This window comes from Mixophyes fleayi, chromosome 4, assembly GCF_038048845.1.
Source record: "Mixophyes fleayi isolate aMixFle1 chromosome 4, aMixFle1.hap1, whole genome shotgun sequence".
In the NCBI taxonomy this organism is placed as follows: domain Eukaryota; kingdom Metazoa; phylum Chordata; class Amphibia; order Anura; family Limnodynastidae; genus Mixophyes; species Mixophyes fleayi.
The window spans coordinates 35,766,080-35,773,401 of record NC_134405.1 but is presented as its reverse complement, the minus strand read 5'-3'; positions in this window follow the sequence as shown (position 1 = coordinate 35,773,401).

Genomic DNA, 7,322 nt, shown 5'->3' with positions numbered 1-7,322 from the left:
GGGGCCTCTAATGGCATGGGGTGACTGATAGCCCATAAGGGTATGACCTTCCACTTCTCAAAAATGTGGAAAATACACAAACAAGTAGAAAATTTGTTGTTGCCCCAGCCAAAGCAACAAATCGGGTGAAAGAGAACTTAGATAAAGTCAGCAATGCTCTGGAAAGTGAGTGTCATGAGTTAGCCAATGAAGTGAAGGGTCTTCTAGAGAACAAGATGGACGCTCCAGGGTAACAGACTAGGTATTGTGGCCCGAATAAACTGTCTCAGAAAAATGTTTGACAAAAGATTCAGCATTGGCAGATGATTTTGAAAATGTTAGAGAGAGCCTCCAAATAAAGCCAAAAAACATATAATAAAAAAGGCCAAGCTGGATGATACCTCTAGGTACAACAGTGTGTGTGAGGCCATGCTAAAGATGATAGAGTGTAAGAAGACCGACCATGATTGCTGTTTGATGACAAAAAAGGTACCTAATTTGTTGAGGAAAGACATCGATGAACTGTTTATCTCTGGTCATGAATGTGGTATTCAAGTTGTAATTACCATAAAAAAAGAAGCTGCTAAGAAAAAAATCAGAATAGAAGCAGGTCACACAGGAGAGAAGGTCTGCACAACAAACCAAAGCAAAGCAAAGGGTCATAGAAATGTAGATATTGAGCAAATGTTAGAGGCATAACGCAGGCTTAAACAAAAGAGAAAGTAATCTGAAAGATAACACCACCGTATGCGAGAAAGACCAGGATGATCTTGAAGGTATTGGAAAGTAATGTCATTGAAGAGGGGATACGGTCTTGACCTTTGGCCTTGTCCCCAAGTAGCTATCCCCCCAGTTTGTGAGCTGGGGAGGGGGAGATGTGGTGGATACAGGCTAGGTGGCATTAGTTAGCCACCTGTTCAAACTTTGGAAAATAAGAACCTCCCACACAAGATTAAAAGTGTGTGTGGTCAAAACTATGGGCAGCCCAGGATAGAGTCTAGGGAGGTAGTTGAGTCAGACAGGAGGCCTGAGAAGAGACTTAGCCAGGCTGAGTGTAGGGGGCTGTTTAAGCAATCTGAAAGACAGAGAGACTGAGAAGACTGTTAAGTAGACCAGCTGCAGGGTCGGACCGGTCCGCCGGGGGACCAGCCTATCCACCGGTAGGCCCCGACCCTGAATCGCTTCCCTCTTCGTTGGTGGGGGGAGCGAGAAACTTTATTTTAAAAAAAAAAAACTTACGTGACCGCGGCGCCAGCTCCGTTCGCACTGAATGTTGGGCATCACGCCCGACATTCAGTGAGGAGTGCCGGCAAGACAGAAGAGAAGAAAAGGAAGCAGATAGAAAAGGTAAGTGGCAGAGTGAAGGGAGGAGCATGGCACAGAGGAGGAGCATGGCACAGAGAAGGGGGAGCATGGCACAAAGAAGGGGGAGCATGGCACACAGAAGGGGGAGCATGGCACAGAGGGAGGAGCATGGCACAGAGGGAGGAGCATGGCACAGAGAAGAGGGAGCATGCCAGAGAGAAGAGGGAGCATGCCAGAGAGAAGAGGGAGCATGGCAGAGAGAAGAGGGAGCATGGCAGAGTGAAGAGGGAGCATGGCAGAGTGAAGGGGGAGCATGGCAGAGTGAAGGGGGAGCATGGCAGAGAGAAGAGGGAGCATGCCAGAGAGAAGAGGGAGCATGGCACAGAGAAGGGGGCACATGGCAGAGAGAAGAGGGAGCATGGCAGAGAGAAGAGGGAGCATGGCACACAGAAGGGGGAGCATGGCACACAGAAGGGGGAGCATGGCACAGAGGGAGGAGCATGGCACAGAGAAGGGGGCGCATGGCACAGAGAAGGGGGCGCATGGCAGAGAGAAGGGGGAGCATGGCAGAGAGACGAGGGAGCATGGCACAGAGAAGGGGGTGCATGGCAGAGAGAAGAGGGAGTATGGCAGAGAGAAGAGGGAGCATGGCAGAGTGAAGAGGGAGCATGGCAGAGTGAAGGGGGAGCATGGCAGAGAGAAGAGGGAGCATGCCAGAGAGAAGAGGGAGCATGGCACAGAGAAGGGGGCGCATGGCAGAGAGAAGAGGGAGCATGGCAGAGAGAAGAGGGAGCATGGCAGAGAGAAGAGGGAGCATGGCAGAGTGAAGGGGGCGCATGGCAGAGTGAAGGGGGAGCACAGACAGCATGGCAGAGTGTGAAGGGTGGCTAGGAGAAGGGGGGAGGAAAAGCAGCATGGAGGGCGCAGTGTGATCATAAGGAGGCACAGCATGGTGATGAAGGGGCGCAGTAAAGTGTGTGTGATGGCACAGCGGGCTTGTGGCAATGTAATGTGTGTGTGGTAGGTGGTGGCTAAATAATGGGGCTATTTTCTTTGTAGGGTAAAGATGGGGCAATTTAATTTTATAGTGGGGACTATTAATTTAAGATGGGGTGGTTTGGATGCTATTAATTGAATGCGGGGCTGAGTTTGAGGAGCATGAGGTCTATTTATTAAATGTGAATATGAATTATTTAATGGCAGTGACGGTTGCAGGAAATAGGTATATTTATTATACGTAAATGTGATTAATTTATTGCAGGGGCTGTCTAGAGGGAGGGAAATAGGTTTATTAAATGGGAATACTATTACTTTTATGTTGGGGCTGGAGGAAGGCCTAAGTATTAATTGTGGATCCTATTGATTTAACGCTGGGGCTGGTTGAAATTTTCTAAATGTATCCATTATTTTTTCTCAACATTCCAGGATCCAGACAAGCCGCAACTAAAGAAATCAGCAGCCACAGGTGGTAAAAGTGACAAGAACAGGTAGGGCAGTCTGTCAAATGTTCTGAGTCTAGTGCAGGCTTGGCTAACCTGTGGCACTCCAGGTTTTGTTAAACTTAAAGTCCCAGCATACCCTTCCAGCAATAGGCTGCTATATATTGGCAAAGCATGCTGGGGCTTGTAGTTTCATAACACCTGGAGTGCCACAGGTTAGCCAAGCTTGGTCTAGTGGGATAATCCCAATTTTTGGTGACTGTTCTGCCCAATCTAAGGTGCAGGTCAAGACTGTGTACTCTTTATACACACACTGCATTCTTTATATACTACACTATGGTGCTAGCTGTCCTTTGTGGCCTGACCACTCCCCCTCTAGTGTCTGGTCTCGCCTCTGTGATAGTTGGTCACACCCCCTCTGGTGGTCCCCTAGCGTTGCAGTCCCCCGGTGGGCACTTCATGCCCCAGTCCGACACTGACCAGCTGCACCCACAATAGTAAGGGATCAAAGTGTGAGTTAGCGCCCTGTGTGATGGTGAGACAAACATGATTCATTAAAGCAAGCAAAGCAAAAAGGAGTACATTTTCTCCTGGATAAACCGTGTTACAAGGCAAGGGGTGCAAATTAGTTTATTATTTTGCACATAAGGCAAATACTGGCTGCTGTTTCATGTAGCACACAAATACTTGATAGCTTTATTTTTACACCGAAATTTAAAGTTAATGTAGGACATGCCATACCCCAACTATAAATATGTCCTCCCTGTCACGAACAGCACTCACCTGAGCCTATGTGACATGTGTGTTACAAAGGGTTAATCAAAAACAACCACATGGGGTAAATTTATCAAGCTGCGGGTTTGAAAAAGTGGAGATGTTACCTATAGCAACCAATCAGATTCTAGCTGTCATTTTGTAGAATGTACTAATAAAATAATAACTAGAATCTGACTGGTTGCTATAAGCAACATCTCCACCTTTCAAACCCGCAGATTGATACATTTACCCCCTGGTCGGTCTAAAATGATTAAATCCTTCACTATCTATGCCACACACAAGCTTTGCCTTACCAACTATGCCACCACCAATGAAAGAGCAGACACTCTTATTTAGGGCTAGATTTACTAAGCTGCGGGTTTGAAAAAGTGGGGATGTTGCCTATAGCAACCAATCAGATTCTAGCTGTCATTTTGTAGAATGTACTAAATAAATGAAAGCTGGAATCTGATTGGTTGCTATAGGCAACACCCCCACTTTTTCAAACCCGCAGCTTAGTAAATCTAGCCCTTAGGTTCTTTCCTTCTAACTAATTTAGCACAATTTACTTTAATCAGAGTTAAAATAGACCATAATGTGCTCCCCAGTTTCAACCATGGACCCTTTTTAACCAAACTGTTGTGTGTAATTTGGTAATATGGAAAATACATCCACAATGCTTAAGATTAAACAATTAATCAAATGACATACAAATATAATGCAATGGTTTCTTATAAATTAAAAAGGATAAAACTCAGAATTGATAACTCATGTATAATCAAGTTTCTGGTGCTGGAAGAAGCAGAAAAATGTAACACTCTTCAATATCAGATTGACTCCCATAAGTGAACAAATCCTTACAGTCACAGTGCAATTTGTAAAACCAAGCTGCAGGGCCCACAGCCCCCCTTCCTGTGTGTAAATGCAAATTAGGGTTTTATGACCCCTGTGGACAAAGCTTCAAGTCAGGCTTTAAGGACCCTGCCCAACTTTTCACCAGTATGGCTTACAAACATGATTTTACCTCCACACAACAGGTCATAAGTTCCCCTTCATCTGCATATCACACATGCCTCTGGTAAGTATGACATTGGAGAAAATATGATATGATATTTTCCTGTGACCCTATTCAGCTTGAATTTGTCATTAACATATAACCCTGTCTCAGAGTCGGCATGTCTGGGTTTGAGGCATATCACTGTCCTAAAAGAGACATTTCAAAGGCTTCCCTTGTGCGACCTGCCATAAATGGACCATCTGAGGAAAACAGAGGAGTTTAACATAATCAAACACACTGATTTAAATAGCTCCTCTAAGCCAAGTCACGCTATTACTAGGAATTAATTCACAAACACATATTTGCAGATTTATAAGCCCAGTTAGCTTGCACATAACACCCACATTTTACATGTACCTCCTCCTCCAAAACAACATGGTTTTGCCATGGTGCAAATTTACTCCTTTTTTTGCTTTGCTTGCCTTAATGAATCAGGGGGGAAAAAGTACACAAAAACTCCAACTAATAGTTGTGCCCAAAAGATGTGTAACCACGTTAAGCAAAACATATTGTGTCTGTATAATTCATTAGCAGATGACAACACTGGAAGCATCCAAAAGCTTAAAAGCTAAAAAAAAAAAGTCCTCTAATTGGAGAAAAAGGAGCACAATGGGGGAAACAAGGGAAAGGAAAACATTGAGGTAATAAAAACTCATCTCATCACCAAACTACACAAAAGTAGTAGAACAAAAAAACAAATGACAAAAACTCTGTGATACTGCACTCATCAGACAACGGATATAAAACCATATCATTAGAGGTCCACTCTTAATAGTGTCTGTATATTACAAAAAGCAGAGCAAAAAACTCACGAGCGTCACTATGGCAACGCATAATGGGAGAACTAGTAGACATACATACACCATATTTTCAGTGATGGATAAAGGGGGGGGGGCAACGGGCACATGCCCCGGGTGCCTCTCTGTCAGGCCCCCCCCCCCCCCCCCCCCCCGGACCAGCCAACCACAGCCATAACTAGGGTGGTGCGATAGGTGCCGTTGACCAGGGCTGCCCCCATGTGCCGGTATACAGGGAGCAGCACAGGGCCCCGCATTTAAGTGCCTCGTCGGCACCATCTGCCTAAGGTCCAGTCACATCGGTATTATAGCGATAGCATGTGTGGATGCAAATGGCACAACGCTGTCAGTTTATAGAGGAACTGTGCTGTCTCCCGGACTTACGGTAAGTGGAGAGGATGAAGGTAGATCTGCAGGTGAGGGGATATGTGTGAATTGTATCTCTGTACAGCTCTGCGGAATTAGTGGCACTATATAAATAAATTGATGATGTATGTTTCTACAGATCTAGATTACACATAGACTTATTTCTTTGGCATAAGTGAACAATAGGGAGCCCTCAGACTAACATGAATACATCACCTACAGTGTAATAGAGAACATAATACAGTATATGTTATATATTATTAATATCATACATACCCAGACTAAGAAGACTTGGTGGAGGTAGTAAGTGATACACACATGACAATTTTACATGTACACCACTTAGTACCTTCATGCTAACTGTCGGCGCAGACATCAGTGTCTGCTGCCTTTCTACAAATCCAGGTCTGCTTGTGCTTAGCTGGACTAGGCCGGGTGGGATGACCAATATATACATACATATACTAAGGTAATTTGACAATTATATAGATCACTTAACATGGAGGACAAGCTGCAGGCTGCAAGAGAGGCAGACAGAAGAGTCTGCCTCACCAACACAGCGTGGATGGAAGAAGGTAAGTGTGATGATCTTAATGTAATGTGGGTGGGAGGAGGGCTATTAATTTAATGGTGGAGTAAGGGTGGGAACTAATTATATAATGGTGCATACTATTCATTTAAAAGTGGGTGATGATGGGGTATTTAATTTAATAAATAGAAAAAAAGCGCTGTATGCAGATATAAATTTCTATTTATCAAAAAGGTGTATTAATTAAAACCAATATAGATGCTAAACTTGTTTTCTAAATTAGCCAGGGTCATAAAACTTGTGGCTCGGCCAATAAATAGTGCCCAAAGTTACACACAATTTGTTTACCTCTGATGAAACCGCCAGCTATCCAATACTGAGCGGAGAAATGCGTCAGGAAAAACGCTCACATTCTGGTATCTGAGCATTTGTCCGTTTAACCCCGGGGTTAGTTATCTCTTGATGAGACTCCAAAAAGGAAAATTTACAGATGATTAACTTTTGGATTACTGCAAAATCTACTGCTTTCTACTGCTCTCCGGACTGCAGAGCTAATCTCCAGGAGGCCAAGTACTTTGTTAACTATACTTATGCAGCATTGTTTATGTTCGAGCTGTGGTCTGTTCCCTTATGAAGGAGGGTTCCTTTACAGCCTATATACCTTCTGCCATTGACATTATTTGACTGGAGAACTCAATAGTCATACTTGTTAAATTTATGTAGCTATATTATAGCTGTTGTATTATCATCATTGTGTTGTAGGAATTGTTGGGCAGCACAGCAGCACGGTGGCTAAGTGGTTAGCACTTCTGCCTCACAGCACTGGGGTCATGAGTTCAATTCCCAACCATGGCCTTATCTGTGAGGAGTTTGTATTTTCTCCCTGTGTTCGCGTGGGTTTGCTCCAGTTTTCTCCCACACTCCAAAACATACTAGTAGGTTAATTGGCTGCTATCAAAATTGACCCTAGTCTGTGTGTATGTTAGGGAATTTAGACTGTAAGCCCCAATGGGGCAGGGACTGATCTGAGTTCTCTGTACAGCGCTGCAGAATCAGTGGCGCTATATAAATAAATGATGATGAATTGTGGTTTA